At 40.8% G+C, this 16,393-nt stretch overlaps 1 protein-coding gene across 19 annotated transcripts in view; it reads right to left on the reverse strand.

The window, feature by feature from the left end:
- Positions 1 to 16,393, reverse strand: part of LOC105472675 (RUNX family transcription factor 1) — a 1,100,727-nt gene that overhangs the window by 842,322 nt on the left and 242,012 nt on the right. For 14 of the 19 annotated variants that reach the window (XM_071095679.1, XM_071095683.1, XM_071095678.1 and 11 more), the window contains one exon: positions 9,330 to 9,406. The gene's annotated coding sequence lies outside the window, so the exon portion shown is untranslated. Of the gene's footprint in view, positions 1 to 9,329; positions 9,407 to 13,841; positions 13,918 to 16,393 lie in introns of all 19 variants that reach the window. The other 5 variants (XM_071095666.1, XM_071095667.1, XM_071095685.1 and 2 more) reach the window with 1 other exon arrangement.

Raw genomic sequence — 16,393 nt, forward strand, 5'->3', positions numbered from 1 at the left:
CTCGACTTGGAATATGGCTTGTGCAACTGAGAAACTGAATTGAAGGATGTCTTGGCCACTGAAGGAACCCCATTCCCATGGACCAGGAAGGCTGCCCTGGTCAAACATCCTATTGCCTTTAGGATGTAGGGGAGCCTTTGAATCGCTTCTTTCACTTCTCTTGCCTGGTTTGTAGCTGTGCTGGATCACGTGGGAGGCTGTGGCCTCCTGATACACTATGACATTCTAAACAACCTTACCAGGCTTCACCTCATCATGAACACCTCAACATTCTAGAACAGCCAGTGCTGGAACCAATAGCCACATGTAGCTATTTAACTTTAAATTTAAATAAATGAAATTTAAATAAAATTAAAAATTCAATTTCTCACTTGCACAAGCCATATTTCAAGTTAAGCCACAGGTGGCTTGGCGCTCCGCATTGGACAGCACAGATGCAGACCATTCCCGCCACAATGGAACGTTTCCCTGCACAGCACTCTTATAGAAGGTACCTGGTCTAGCAGATGCTGAGTGGGCCTAGTTTCCTCCTTTTCTAAGACACAGAAACACAGAGGGTCTGACTTAAAGAGCCTCCAGGGAAGAGGCCTAAGTGCTGTTAGCATTTAATTAATTAATTAAAATTTGCCTTCAGCCTCGTGTAAGATAGACCCCCTGACTGTGGTCAGCAGTTGCACGCAGACTTTGTCATTTTGCTTACTGACCACACATTCTCGTGGATCAATTCTAAATTGGATTATTGTTAGTTTTAAAAGCGCCTGAGCAGCAGAAAGCAGCCGAGATGGCAGGCAAAGGGGAGATTGATAGCAGAATAAACAGGGAAAGTGACAAGATCCGAGGCTGAATTGATCACTGTCAGCGCGTCCGTGGTCAGCTGTCTGCCCTTTAGTGCCCAGAGTAAACATCAGAATAATGTTTAGACAAACACATTTGATTTTTGAGGTAATGGGTATGTCAACTAATGACAAACCTTAGAAAGGTCAAAGGGATATCCATTTTTCAGACTTTTTCAACCATTAATCGTTGATTTTGGTAGCAGTGCACTTCTAGGCAGAGCATAGAGGGAACTTTGGCATGGGTGGGGACCAGGGCAAATCTCCCTAGAATTCACCTGGCCATCAACATTTTCCTCTATAATAAAATTTTGTTGGAAGCAGAGGGTTCATTCCTTAAAAATGGAGGCTTCACTCGATGCAGAATTTCAGTTGTCTAAAGAAAATCTGCAACAATCTTCTCAATCCTCCAAAGGGACATGGTCCATTAGCACCCACTAGAATTACACGGACCTTGCCTGTCACCAAAAACCTAACAAAGTGTGGAAAATTGCTTTATCAGCAGCAGTTTACCATTGAGGAACTTACGCTATTGTTCCAAAAATAAGATAATGTTGGTGAATCATGAGTACCCAAAATTACAGTTTGGTACAATTTATAATTGGCTGGGTTACATTTTAATGCGATTTTTTTTTCTTTATACTACCGTCCATTAACTGTGACTTGGGAGGCCAATTGGAATTGACGGCAACTATACTGAGAGCTCCAAAATTAATGTGGTTTTTCTGATCGTGTAAGGCATTTTTCTTTTGCCCGCAGAGATGTGGCAGATGAAACCAGACGGGAATGGAACGTGGTCTAGAAACTGGCTTGCCTCTAGAAAAGCTGAGCACTACAACTCTGCTTCCCACAGAACGTCACGGTGTGAGGGCATTTGCTTTGTTCATATCATACTCAATCAATCTGTTTAAATAAAGCCACTTACCAAAATGCTGGGACTCTCTAAAGTTCCTCAAGCACATAAGTGCACCTTGGAAGTCAGAGAAATGTGAAGAATGTATTTGGGTTGTACCTGTAAAATATGTGTAGGATGCATATCCCTCAGAGAAAATAGCGGGATGGGAGAGAAAGCACAAAAACATATGAACGGCTGTTTCCTTAGTTGTGTAAAATCCCAGCAAACTTACTGCAGAAGGTGGGTACGTAGGAAATAAGTGTGCATTTGAATACATTTGCAGGGTGGGTGGTGTCAGCTCAGGCTGCCATAACAAAACACCCTAGACTGGCGTGAACAACAGACAGTTATTTTCTCAGTTCTGGAAGCTGGAAGTCCAAGATCGAGGTGCCGGCATTGCTGAGTTTGAGTTCTAGTGAGGGTTGTCTTCCTAGCTTGTAAACAGATACTCACTTGACACAGGGGAAAGGAGAGAGGGAGATCTCCCTAAAGTCTCCTCTTCTAAAGGCACTAATCCCATCATGAGGGCCCCACCTTCATGACCTCAATCTAAACCTTTGGCTTTCCAAAGACGCCATCTCCAAATACCATCGCATTGGGAGTTGGGCTTCAGCACATGAATTGACAGTCAGAGGGACACAGCTCAGCCCATATTGGGAGGCACATGCTTATCAGTTTTTGGAGGTGGGTGTTACTGATGTTCACCAATTTCTAGTTCTTGTCTATTTCTGGTGAAGCGCTACTTACATTTCTTCACTCCCTTGAAATTAAGCTTGGCTATGTGGTTAGTCATGGTTCATGAAATATGACATGTGTCACTTTTGGCATTTCATGACTGTTACTCAGCTCTCCTCCCATGTCTTCCCCTGTTAGCGAGCCCCAAAGCCCCTTGGGGAGGTCATGATGTCATAAAATGACAATCTAGTTACTATTGCTGCAAAAGAACTAAATGGCGTAAAATAATCATTGAATTATGCTCGTGGGAGACAGGGATCTGTAGATAAATCAGGGTATGTGAGTCCTGAGTCAGCGGTAGAATATGCTGCAATTAAAAACTTGATGTAAGAGTATTATTTGGCAAAAAGAAAAGGAAGGTGTACTGATCCATGCCACAGCATGGATGAATGTTGAGAACATTATGCTAAGTGAAAGAAGCCAGGCCCAAAAGGTCACATATTGTATGATTCTATTTATATGAAATAACCAGAATAGACAAACCTATTGAGACAGAAAATAGATTAGGGATTGCCAGAAGATGGAGGGATGGGGAACAGGAAATTATTGATTAATAAACATGGGGTTTCCGTTTGGGATGATGAAAAAGTTCTGGAACCACATAGTGGTGATTATTCCACATTATACATGGACTCAATGTTACTGAATTTTATATGCTACAATGGTTAAAATGGTAAATTTTACCTCAGAAAGAAAACTCATATGATATCCAAGCATATTACAGAAAAACAGCACACAAAATCAAAGAACTAACTTCCTCCTAACACTCAGAATATAAGGTCCTTATTGGGTTACTGGGTAGAGTGTGGATACATCCCATTAAAAATGGTTGACTGAGAAATTAAAGAGCAATCGAAATAATAAAAAGCCTAGAAAGAGATGCTGTGCCAAAAAGTGACTAGATGTAGAGTGATTAACACTGGACAAGAGGCAGCAATAATATTTAAGGATAGGAGGGTTTATCTAAGATTGTTTGACCTACCCATAGAGGTTCTATTAGGATAACAACAAAACAGTGTTTCTGCTTAATTCCCTACCATAATTCATTTAGGCAAAAAAGTCCTATCCCAGAACCACTGGGGTGCTTCATGCCAACTTTTAATAAACTTGGTAGATAGAAATCCATTTTCATTATCTTCCCAAATTTCAATGTGTGGTGAAATTCAAATCTTTGTGTAATATTTTCCTCACAAATAGGGAAAGCTGACAGTTGTGCCATTTAGAAGACAGAGCATGAATTGGTGCCTATTGGAGAAGGAAGGTAAAAGATCCCTCTATCTAAGTGGATGGCTCATGTTATGATGATGTCCATTCCAGTTACTATTGCTGCAAAAAAAAAAAAAAAAAAAAAAAAAAAAAAAAAAAAAAAAAAAAAAAAAAAAACTAAATGGCATAAAATAACCATTGACTTATGCTCACAGAAAATAGAGACCCACTGTGGCAGGTTGTCAGCCAGAACCAATGAGCAGAGTGGCAGCTGCGACCTGAGAGGTAATTCTCCAAATGAGAAAAGCCCTTTATTTGGGAGGAAAACTACATTGATAAGGTCAACTAACAAGCTACGGCCAGAATGCATAGCTAAGATGACCCAGAGAGTAAGGGAAAGGCCCAGATAGGTACAGTCAGGCTCCCTTCCTAAAGTTGGTATTTAGCACCACAAGAATGTATTTTGTTTAGGTGTTTCTAAGGTAGTCATTTTGAAATTCATAGACTAGCAGGCAGTAATAATTTCATGAATCAAACTGCCCAAATCCAACGATGAATATTTCATGTACAGTGGCAGCATCTCAGAGTGAGGGCAGACTTAGAGGAGGGACTGGAAAAATTCCATCTGAACCACTGGCCTTAAGCATAAAAATACAATAAATGATTCTGAAATGACTTTCACAGATAGACACATGTTGCCCTATGAGCATCTTCAGGAATCTTCTTTAGAGAGGGCTTATTGTACACCATGAGTTAGAATTGCAAATCAGCATCTAAAGAGGGAGAAAGGGGTAAATTTAAAAAGCAGATTTCCATAGAGAGACACAAAGGAAGTCAAACAGGGACAAAGAAACAAAAATGGGAAGTGAGAAAGTGGGATCAAAGGAGGGACATAGATGAAAACAAGAAAGATGCCAAGAGAGAAAGACTCATTTCATCCCTTGAAATGTTCTGGTGCCCAATGGAGTAATGGGAGATTCTGTCATAGGTGGACAGCTAAGAGGAAAGGAGGGAGGACGTGGTTGGCTTTTCATTTAGTCCTGCCCCTTGGCTTATTCTTTCTGATCCGACACAGCAGAGTCTACTTGTTCATTGGCCAAATGTCAAAAAGTCACCATAAGGGGCTGGCAAGGAAAATGACCAGGGACGCACGGCATGCTGGAGTCACTCATCTTATCTGCCCCATTGACATAAATTGCACAAAAGGACACTCTGTCATCATGAAAGGAGAAAGATGGGTACTTGGATGATCTTGAGCTTAACCCACTTACAAAGGACTTGGGAAACCAGGAGACCAGCCAAGTCTCCATATCCCCTGGCCCCAGGGTGTATCACTTATACCTCCATCCACTCACCTATATCTGAATGCCCAAATATTCTGCAAACCTTTATAAAAAATAGAACTGTGCGGAATGCAGTTTATACTCTCAAGAAGAAAGGAGGTGTTTTTGTTTGTTTATTTGTTTGTTTTGCTGTTTCAGGTCTGCAACACTCTTCAGAATGAAACCAGTACTTTCTCTACACTGTGACTAGGAACCTGTCTTTCCCCCAGGTCTCCTGCAAAATTTCTAGCACCTTCCTCACACAAGTTGCAGGAAGCATAGAGCTTTGAAATTATAACGATGGAAAAGGAAATGGAAAGATAGGCCCAACTTTTAGTCTTCTGGGACTCCAGATCATATTTATGTGTTCAAAACAGTAACTTTCCCCTAGAAAAGTGGGATGCCACCATTCTACACACTGGGTGGACCATTTCCTAGCTGCATTTGCTACAAGCACATAGGGCCCTGGCAGAAACCTCCTTTGATTTCTACAATTGCCCTTTTTAAACGTAACAATAGCCAAAGTCTACTCTCTCCCTGCATTGCATCTGTTTCATCTGCATCCCGGGTTTCTGCAATAAAGCAAACCTCCAATTTATTAATTTTTTTGAAAAGATAACTTAAGTCCAAGATTACCAAATGTCTTAAGCTAACCAAAAATGTAAAGACCAGTAAGGATTTAGAATTCCCTAAACTAGTCCCCTGATCGGTAATCAGGTGACGGGTTGTTTGTTTGTTTTTTCATCTGTTTGTTTTCCAGGCACGTTATGATGTGAGGTTCTTTAGCTACATATATGTATCTCCTTCAGTGGTCTCAGTGATTTCCAGCTTTGCAGGATATCACTTGGAGACAGAATGATGCAAACAAAAATTTTAGATTAAAAAAAAAATTTTTTTTTTTTTTTTTTTTTGAGACGGAGTCTTGCTCTGTCACCCAGGCTGGAGTGCAGTGGCCGGATCTCAGCTCACTGCAAGCTCCGCCTCCCGGGTTTACGCCGTTCTCCTGCCTCAGCCTCCCGAGTAGCTGGGACTACAGGCGCCTGCCACCTCGCCCGGCTAGTTTTTTTGTATTTTTTAGTAGAGACGGGGTTTCACCGTGTTAGCCGGGATCGTCTCTCGATCTCCTGGCCTCGTGATCCGCCCGTCTCGGCCTCCCAAAGTGCTGGGATTACAGGCTTGAGCCACCGCGCCCGGCCCAAAAAAAATTTTTAAATATAAAAAATTAAAAATAAACTCTAGATTCAGGGCTTTCCAAGAGCCAAATGCTCTGAGGGCCAGTCCCAGCTACTTTCCAGCTGTGTGAGCTGAGGTCAGTTACCTAAACTTCCCATGCATCAGTTTCCTGCATCGACAAAGCTCTGGTAAGGATTTCTGCCCTACATAGTTCACAACACTAAAATGAGAAAATAGGGAAGTGCTAAGAATTTTAAAGAATTCGAATATGAGGTCTTATTACCGCTAACACAGACTTCCGCCCACAACAATCACTGGAAGACTTATGGGTTATGTATGTTCCAGTCACCTACAAAGTAACAAATCAGCAACTTCCTATCCAATCTACTACATAGCTTCCTCCCATAACCTAACCCTGTGTATGCTAACAGCCCACCTACAAACGGATTTCTCTCTATGATATTTAACACCCATTAATATTTATGCAGCTGTGTTTAGGTTAAAAAATAAGTCAAGCCAAGGTAAGAGGCATTTAAAAAAATTATTTTATAAGTTAAACAGTCAAATTGACTTTTTTCCCTTTTGCTGTAGAGTTCTATAAATTTTAACACAGCTGTAGGTTTGTATAACCACCACCACAATCAGGATACGGAACAGTTCTATCACCCTAAAAGAATTCCCTATGACTCTCCCTTTATAGTTCTACTCTTTCCCCTGCCCCAGCTCCAAAAACCATTGATCTGTTCTCTAGATCTATTCTGACATTTTCAAAATAGGTCACATAAATTGAATTATACAGTATACGGCCTTTTGAACCTGCCTTTTTCCATTCAGCATAATGCCTTTGAAAATCATCCAAGTTATCACGTGTATCATCTGTTCTTGTTTATTGCTGAATAGTATTCCATGGCATGGATATACCAGTTTAATCATTCAACTGGTTTATTTGAAGGACATCTGGTTTATTTCCAGATCTTGGCAATTTTAAATACAACAGCTATAAACATTTATGTGTCCGTTGTTGTGCGATCATAAGTTTTCATTACTCCAGGATAAACCCCAAGAGTGGGATTGCTATTAAACAGTGACTTGTAAATATCAACATCACATTAAACATCCAGATTTTATTCAAGGCAACCTCATAATATAAGAGACTAATATCATGATTTATCAACACTCAAAAACTAACATGCCTTAACCCCTTTGAAAATTTGAGTTGTTTCATCTACAGCCATACCACTCTGAACACACCCCATCTCATCTGAAAATTTAAGTTTTTTTGATATATTTTGTGGTATTTGATTTTTTGTGGTATTACGATTTTGCATAAATGTTAATGAAAAATATCATTTTAACAATTGCAAAAACATTGCAGTGATGCTTTCAAGAGTTCTTCCTATTGAGATTCTCATTCAATTTCCCAAAATAAAGTAAAATTTAAAATCTAAGTAGAGAGGAACCACCACTTCAGAGTCTGAGTTAATACAAACTTGCTCTGGCATAATTGAAAAATCACTATGCTAAACTTTGTAAAGAATACACCACCATCCCCCCAACAAAGTACACCCTAGAGTGTTTGAAGATTATGTTATGAGTGGCCCAAATGCCTGGGTTTGGCATTTGTTAAACAATCCTACAGGAGCTGCTGTCGCTGGGGTTCTGTGGATTCATCCGTGGCTGACACCTCTCATCCTGAATCCCTTGGGTCCCATGGGCCCTGGAACGATCTATATTCTCCCGGTTGAAGATGATAGCATAATGTCAGTGTACTTAAAATTCAATTTCATTCTTCCTAATCTATGCACCATTATGCAGGTCTTTGAAATAGTCTCCAAAGAAGGTAAGTCTGTATTGATTCCATTCCCTTACATAGCAACTGGTGTGTAGCAACCCATAGTATAATATGAGGGGGAGAAAATATTGATTCTGGGAAACTTAATATTATTAAAAGACAGTTGTATTAAATCTCTTTCCTGGACTTAGCTGAGCACTTTTTTTTTCCTTTTCCCATTTTCAAAAAAAAATCAATGAAGCTAATACTCTTGTTAGTCTTAGAGTTTCTACTACAGCAGTTTCATGTCATCATAGAACCTACGGGAGGTTTGTAGGCTCAGCACTTGAGGCTTGGAGTCCTCTGCTGACTGATGAGCATAACATTTCTGTCTTCAGTTATTCCGGCCACTCAGAGCGGGCATGTAATATTTAAATTTTATTTTCCATGGATCTGTTTTCCTTGATGTGTAAAAGTCTCAAGATATGGCTTAACCTTAGTTATAAACGCCTAAGTGCATGTGATGAAGCTCATTACACACATGCAATTTTCAGTTTGAGAGAAGTCTAAAGAAATAAAATCAACATGGGGGTAGGGGGAGGTTTTTTTGATGGAAAACACCTGCCAGTTGAAAATCCCAGATTCTCTTTTTTGAGGACCATCCAAACTTGAGCTTTTCTTTTTTTTTTTTTTAACGAAAAAGGAACAGCTGCTTCTGATTTGTGACAAGATTAAAGCATTTTGGAATCTCTCTCCAGATATCCAAGTTCTGATAGAATGTCTGCTGTGTCATTATCAAATATAACAAGACTGTAACATGGCTCCAGAGTCAATGAACCAAACACTGGAATCTTCTTCTAATTATATAATATAAAACTACTTATAATTCTGATGCCATGAATTTGGAATTCGTGATTAAGATGGGTTAGGCTTTGCTAAGCAAGCGTTTTCTTCATAGATACTGCAAGTCATATTTTAAAAATAAGATGGCAAGAATAATGCTGAAAATATGTGAAAAACAAACTATCTCCAAACCCCTGAAAGACTCTAGAAGCCACAATTAGCATGAAAATATCTGTGGTGCTTTTAATAGTTATTTTATATCTCTGTCTCCGGCTTCTCTGGAGAATGGTGCTCTCAGCTGCCAGGAGAACAACTAAGTCCACCTGGATATTCCAGACCCCATAAATGCATATGCTCCAGACTGGATGTGATTTTTGTACTCCTGTTAATTGTTCCTCCTGTTTTCCCATTTTCCCATCTTCACTGTCATCTACAAGAGAAATTCAAAAAGCGACCAAAGATCGCTGACTTGGTGGACACAGCTTAGGAAATTTCAGTCTCATTTGCCTCCTCTCCCCTAGAATACAGTTTGCTGCCTCCTCCTTGCTCACCTGGATCATGGCAAGGGCCTCCTGAAGGGCTTCCATCTAGTATCTCTTCCCCAACCTCTGCAATCAGAGTGAGCCTCCTGGGGGAAAAAAAAAGGTGTCAAATCATATTGAAAACTGCCATGGGCTTGACATCACCTGTCGGATAAAACAGTCATCAGCATTGCGTACTAGCAAGGCTTTGCATGGAAAGATGAGGAAGAAAAGCCCAGACAGGCAGCAATGAAGAAATACTTATGTCATACTTGGGTCATGGTAAGAAGACCAAATTAGCTCAAACAGGGATTTCTTTGTAAGTGATGGTTATAGAAGGTAACTACAAAGAAGTAAAGCGCGTCCAGATCAGTGAAGACTCAAAAGACTCAGTCTGAGACTTTCTGACTTTATCCCTCATGCCACGGGAGCCATAGAATGTTCATGAGCAGAAGAGGCAGATAAAACACAGTCCAGTTGGAATCACCAATCACTCCCCCAGTAGCACACACACCACTGAATGTCATTAGGCTACTAGTTATTTTTCCTAGTGACCACCCCCATTGTCTTTCACTAAGAAAAAAAAAAATTATTGACAAGTAATTCTTTAGGTGCTTCCCTTTCATATATTTTCAATTTTTAAGTACACTTTATACTGGCTTAACAAACATAAATGCCATTCTAGAGATTTACAATATAGTAGTATAATATTAGTGTATGATTTAATGTGTTGGCTCTTTCTCCAGAGACTAAAAACAAAGAAGCATAATATATCATCAGATAAAATATTAACATATTAATGAAAATACTTCATTTCCCTGAACCAAAGAAAACAAAAATGATGATGAGGAATGCATTAATGAGGGTTTTAAGCATAAATGACAGAAATTCTAATGCCATTTCCAAATATGCTAAATTACTTAAAATTAGAATAAAATGTATCAATACTTACAGATCATCAGAGTCACTTTCTATCCTGATCACTATGTCACAAGCCCCTAAGCTGACCAGTTGTCACTTCCAAGATATCCCTAAAGCAGCTCAAATTTACCATGGCCAAAGCTGAACACATTATTATCTTCCCCAAATCTTCTCAGTCTCTGTTAAGGGAGTAAGTGTCCACCTGTTCCCCTCAGCTAGAAATGTTGTAATCATCCTTGTCTCCTTTTTCTCTCCCTAAACCCCTGCATTGGTTCCTCATAGTCATCACTTTTATCTCCAAAATGTCTGTCTGAATCAGGCTCACTCAGCATTCTCACCATCAATGCCTTACCATCAATCAACTTCCCAAAAGATTCCAGTAGCCTCCTGAACAGCCTCTTACCAATACTCCAACAGCCAGCTGGTCTCTTCTAATTTGAACATTCCTGGAATCCCCTCTCTCCCTCCTCCACCTGACAAACCTCTCTTGCCCTTCCAGCCTGAACTCAAATGTCACTTCCCTTGCATTCTCATCATCTCCCACTTCCTTGCCTAAAGAATCAACAGTTTCCTCCTCTAGATTCCCTCTCCTATGTGTTCTTTCTTGATAACAACACTCATCCCATTTCTACTATGACTCAATGCTTAAGAATCTGTGTCCTTGGCCGGGCGTGGTGGTTCATGCTTGTAATCCTAGCACTTTAAGAGGCCAAGGCGGGCGGATCACAAGGTCAGGAGTTCGAGACTAGCCTAGCCAACATGGTGAAACCCCCATCTCTACTAAAAATACAAAAATTAGCTGGGCATGGTGTTGGGCACCTATAATCACAGCTACTCGGGAGGTTGAAGCAGGAGAGTTGCTTGAACTCGGGAGGTGGAGGTTGCGGTGAGCTGAGATCGCGCCACTGCACTCCAGCCTGGGTGACAGAGCAAGACTCCATCTTAAAAAACAAAACAAAAATCGGTGTCCTCTGATATATTTGTGCATTTATTGGGGTTCGGGACCATGTGTTATTCTTCTTTGAGTTTCTGGTGAATGCGGTTCATGCCACCCTCACTGCGCTCTCCTTTGAGTAAAGTGATGCATCTGATCCAAAATGTCATCATTTGCAATTTAAGCTTTTAAAATTTTCATAGCTGCACATCTTGACTCATGTAAATTACCACTGCCCAACCTTCTTTCATAGTTGTTTCTATTTGGTCTTCTTAAGAATGGAGCACTTACATGCAGAATTTGGTACAAGATTTTACCCCTGGCAGGATGCCTAAATGACATACAGAGGAAAGGGAGGATAGGGTAAAAGATCTATATGTACTTCAGCAGGTACCTCGATAGCCCACACCCCAACCCTGGTATTGGCTTCTAGAGAAAACAGTTATGCAGAGAGAACCATCTGTGCTCCCAAAGCAGAGACGAGAATGTTCTATGATTGATAATCATCTGTGGGCAAAAGTAGCAGCATGGCCTCTGAAGCGATCGCTCCTCATGCCAACTAAACGGCTTTCTCAGCCCACACCTGCCCTGAACTAGTCAATTACCAACGTTGAGAAAGCAGGAAATGAATGGCTCATGATTTTAAGCATCAATAATTTAAATAAAAAAGTCATAAAGAGTCATCCTTCTTCCTGGAGTGTAAATGAATGTGATTCTAAGTGTATGGTAAAGACACGATAATTGCCAGCAAATTAACTCCCAATGAAGATGAAGAGGGATATCTGTCTCCTTTGACTCTTGGACAATTTCCTTCCAAAGGGATTTTATTGTCCCACATTCGGAGTGAGAACTCAACTCAGTACAGGCCGTGCTTCTGTGTTGAAGAATGATCACCAGGCAGTCACATAGGAGCGGCTTCGGCCAGCGACACTGGTATCCCCACTTGGTGCTGACAAGGTTATATACTCTGCAACTAGTGTTGTGCAAATCCAGTCATGAGTTGGTCCAGAGTTGTTTTTAGGTAAGGAGAAGTCAGTTCTTCTCTCACCCAGATCCTCTCTGGCACACTGACCTTTGAGAATAAGAAGTGTGCATGTTTTAATTCTATGCTCAGCAATGTTCTGTTGAATTTAATCAGAGGCTGCATAATTTTCTAGAACTCAAACTGGTGTCAGATCTCCATTAAATTGCAGGTGGCTTCCCCACCCTTTTTGCCTTCATCATCTCTCTCCAGTTTGAGAGTCCTCTCTACCCTGCAATTTTCACCAGTCTGTTTAATCCAAAGTAACTTTGTGAGACAACCTCATTAAAACTAAGGTATTGGTGGTCCTATGTGTTATCTCCTCCACTGGAGGAGATCACTTAAAAATCATTTGGAAGTTTATTTTGCTGTGCAGAAGCTCTTTAATTTAATTAGATCCCATCTGTCAATTTTGACTTTTGTTGCCATTGCTTTCAGTGTTTTAGTCATGAAGTCTTTGCCCATGCCTATGTCCTGAATAGTATTGCCTAGGTTTTCTTCTAGGGTTTTTTATGGTTTTAGGTCTTACATATAAGTCTTTAATCCATCTTGAGTTCATTTTTGTATAAGGTAAAGGGAAGGGGTCAGTTTCAGTTTTCTGCATACGGCTAGCCAGTTTTCCCAACATCATTTATTAAATAGGGAATCCTTTCCCTGTTGCTTGTTTTTGTCAGGTTTGTCAAAGATCAGATGGTTGTAGACATGTGGAGTTATGTCTGAGGCTTCTGTTCCTTTCCATTGGTCTATATCTCTGTTTTGGTACCGGTACCATGCTGTTTTTGTTACTGTAACCTTGTAGTATAGTTTGAAGTCAGGTAGCATGATGCCTCCAGCTTTGTTCTTTTTGCTTAGGATTGTGTTGAGTATACAGTCTCTTTTTTTATTCCATTAGGGAGTTGAATAATGAGAACACATGGACACAGGGAGGAGAACATCACATACCAGGGCCTGTCAGTGGGTGGGGGGCTAGGGGAGAGACAGCATTAGGAGAAATACCTAATGTAGGTGACAGGTTGATGGGTGCAGCAAACCACCATGGCACGTGTATACCTATGTAACAAACCTGCACATTCTGCACATGTATCCCAGAACATAATTTTAAAAATCATCTGGAAAGGATTTGGTATGTACATATAACAATTTGTCTATCCATCCATAAACTGGTGGACATGAAGGACTGATGCATGGTACAACATAAATGAGCCTTGAAAACATGACATTAAGTGAAAGGAGCCAGACATAAAAGACCTTGTGCTGTATGATTCCATTTATATGAAATGCCCCGAATAGGCTAATCCACAGAGATAGATGCAGATTGGTTGCTACCAGGGGTTAGAGAAAAGGGAAATGAGAATTAACTGCTCAGTGATTATGGGATTTCCTTTTGGGGTGATGAAAATGTTTTGGAACTACATAAGGGTGATGGTTTCACAACATTGTGATTGTACTTAATGCCACTGACTTATTCACTTTAAATGCTTAACTTTATGTTATTCAAATTTCACTTAATTTTAAAAGGTGGGGGAAGTGGGGGAATCTATACTTGACCAAGTATGAATCTTTGATGGTGAAATTTCAGAAGTAGTGGGAATAGAAAAGAAGTTTCCTATTAAAAAGCTTTCACAGGGTCTCTAAATCTCTGGTATGCCTGCCTCCGATGTCTCACCTTTGTTGGGGCCCTTCTGTAAAGCCAAGTTAGTGCAAAAGAAACCAAGCCAGGCTTCATTGGATATATCCATCTTCTGTGAAGAAAAATAAAAATATTATATAATAAGCAACCAACGCTAACTGGGATTATTATCACTGTCAATATTCTATGCTGACCTTCTACTTTCTGTGGCCTAAAATTAGATCGTGTATTGTTTATGAAACTTTTACTTGGGGATGTGTTTTAGGTTGCATGGGTTTTCTGCTGCTGTGGCAGCAGGACCAAGCCAAGGCAAAAGGCCTGGTGTTACTCACAGTTGGCTTTATGATTTCACCCAAGGACAGGGACCAAGGCATGCAGCTGAAAAAGCAACATTGGTTTCTGGTCTCTGATGACATATGTGTTTCTTCTTTCTTTCTAATGCTCCTAGCAAAACAGAGTCCTACCCAGTGCCTTCCCCAAGGAGACCCTGGTTGAGACTCTAGACTACAGCATCTAGAAGTCTGAGGCTTGAAGACCATCTCACTCAATTCCTGCTGGGTCTCTGATATGAACATCAGTCCTTCTCAGGGTAGGAATTTGACATTGTGAGAGGGAAAAACAAAGAAATGAGCTTTGGGCATGTACAGTTTTTCTGTTCTGCTTTTTTGAACTTGAGAAGTAGTATGTTCAACATTGTCTTTCCACAATAAAACCAGAAACATGGTACATCTCTCAGGGTCCAGTCAGGAGGCAGCCATCACTCCAGCTATTTTAACAAGGAAAATGTAACGCAAATAACTGTTAACTATTTTTTTTGTTTTTGTTGTTACAAATTTTTTATAGGTTTAAAATTTCTCCAAAGTTTAAAAGTGAGGTAATGTTGTATTTTTTTTTTATACTTTAAGTTCTAGGGTACATGTGCATAACGTGCAGGTTTGTTACATATGTATACTTGTGCCATGTTCGTGTGCTGCACCCATCAACTCATCAGCACCCATCAACTCGTCATTTACATCAGGTAAAACTCAGAATGCAATCTCTCCCCGCTCCCCCCTCCCACTGTTAACTATTAAAGGTGGTGAACTACTGATATAGTTTTGTTGGGTCCCCACCCAAATCTCATCTCGAATTATAGCTCCCATAATCTCCACATGTCATGGGAGGAACCCGGGGGGAGGTAATTGAATCATGGGGTGGGTTTTTCTTGCGCTGTTCTTGTGATAGTAAGTCTCATGAGATCTGATGGTTTTATAAATGGCAGTTCCCCTGCACAAGCTCTCTTGCCTGCCACCATGTAAGATGCACCTTTGCTTCTCCTTCGCCTTCCGCCGTAATTGTAAGGCCTCTCCATCCATATGGAACCGTAAGTCCATTAAGCCTCTTTTTCTTTATAAATTACTCAGTCTCAGGAATTTCTTTTTTTTCTTTTTCTTTTTTTTTTTTTTTTTTTGGTGATAGAGTCTTGTTCTGTTGCCCAGGTGGAGTTCAGTGGCACGATCTCGGCTCACTGCAACCTCTGCCTCTCAGGTTCAAGTGATTCTCCTGCCTCAGCCTCCCAAGTAGCCAGGATTACAGGCACCCACCACCACACCCAGCTAATTTTTAGATTTTTAGTAGAGATGGGGTTTCACCATCTTGGCCAGGCTGGTCTTGAACTCCTGACCTGTGATCCACCCACCTTGGCCTCCCAAAGTGCTGGAATTACAAGTGTGAGCCACTGCGCCTGGCCCTTGGGTATTTCTTTATAGTGGTATGAAAACAGACTGATACAACTACTAAAAGGAACTTTAAAAGGACCTTAAGGATGTAGCAAAAGAGCAGTTATTACCTCTAGGCTGAAGGACAGTGAAAAATTAAAGGAACCAAGGATGGGCAGAGGGGCCTTCTACCTCCACTGAGGCTGAGGTTCAGATCTCCTCAGAGATTTTTGCCAAATGTTATTCTTGTTCATGCCAAGCCTGCCTTGTGGGAATGAGTAAGACAGATCACCATTCCATCCCTTATTACTGACTAGTTAGATTGCATGGCACAAAGGTCAGTATCCTTGGTGTCTGCAAAGTACTTCTTTCCCTCTGCATCGTGAGTATTTGCCCCATTCCGGAGGCCACACGACACAACTGTAAGAGTTGAACTCCAAGGAGAAGACTCTTGGTAAACTTATTATTAGAGACTTTTATTTAAAATTTTTTTGCCATTCTTTTTTCGCCACATATTTTTTTGGGCCAACATTTTTTCCCAATTTTTATTTGCTGCCACAGGAACTCACAAATTGCTGGTGGAGAAGCTTTCTGGAAAGCAAAGGCATGGGGTGGTCTGCAGAAGCAGGCCATCTGTTGTTGTAGGAGGCTGTGGGCAGGAAGGAGCTTCTGAGAAGCAACCAGTGCTGGGGAGAGCATGGCCTGAAGCAGAGCTGGGACTCAGGTGCATGTGCCAGGTGCTACTGCATTGAATGATAATAACTAGCCAAGTCCAGAACTCAGCAGGGACGTTCCTGGCACTACACCACTCTGGCACCCTCTACTGATGACATGTACATTCACCCAGCTGGCTAAGAAATGTTTACAGGGTCCAGCTCCAGTGTCACAAAG

This window comes from Macaca nemestrina, chromosome 4 (assembly GCF_043159975.1).
Source record: "Macaca nemestrina isolate mMacNem1 chromosome 4, mMacNem.hap1, whole genome shotgun sequence".
In the NCBI taxonomy this organism is placed as follows: domain Eukaryota; kingdom Metazoa; phylum Chordata; class Mammalia; order Primates; family Cercopithecidae; genus Macaca; species Macaca nemestrina.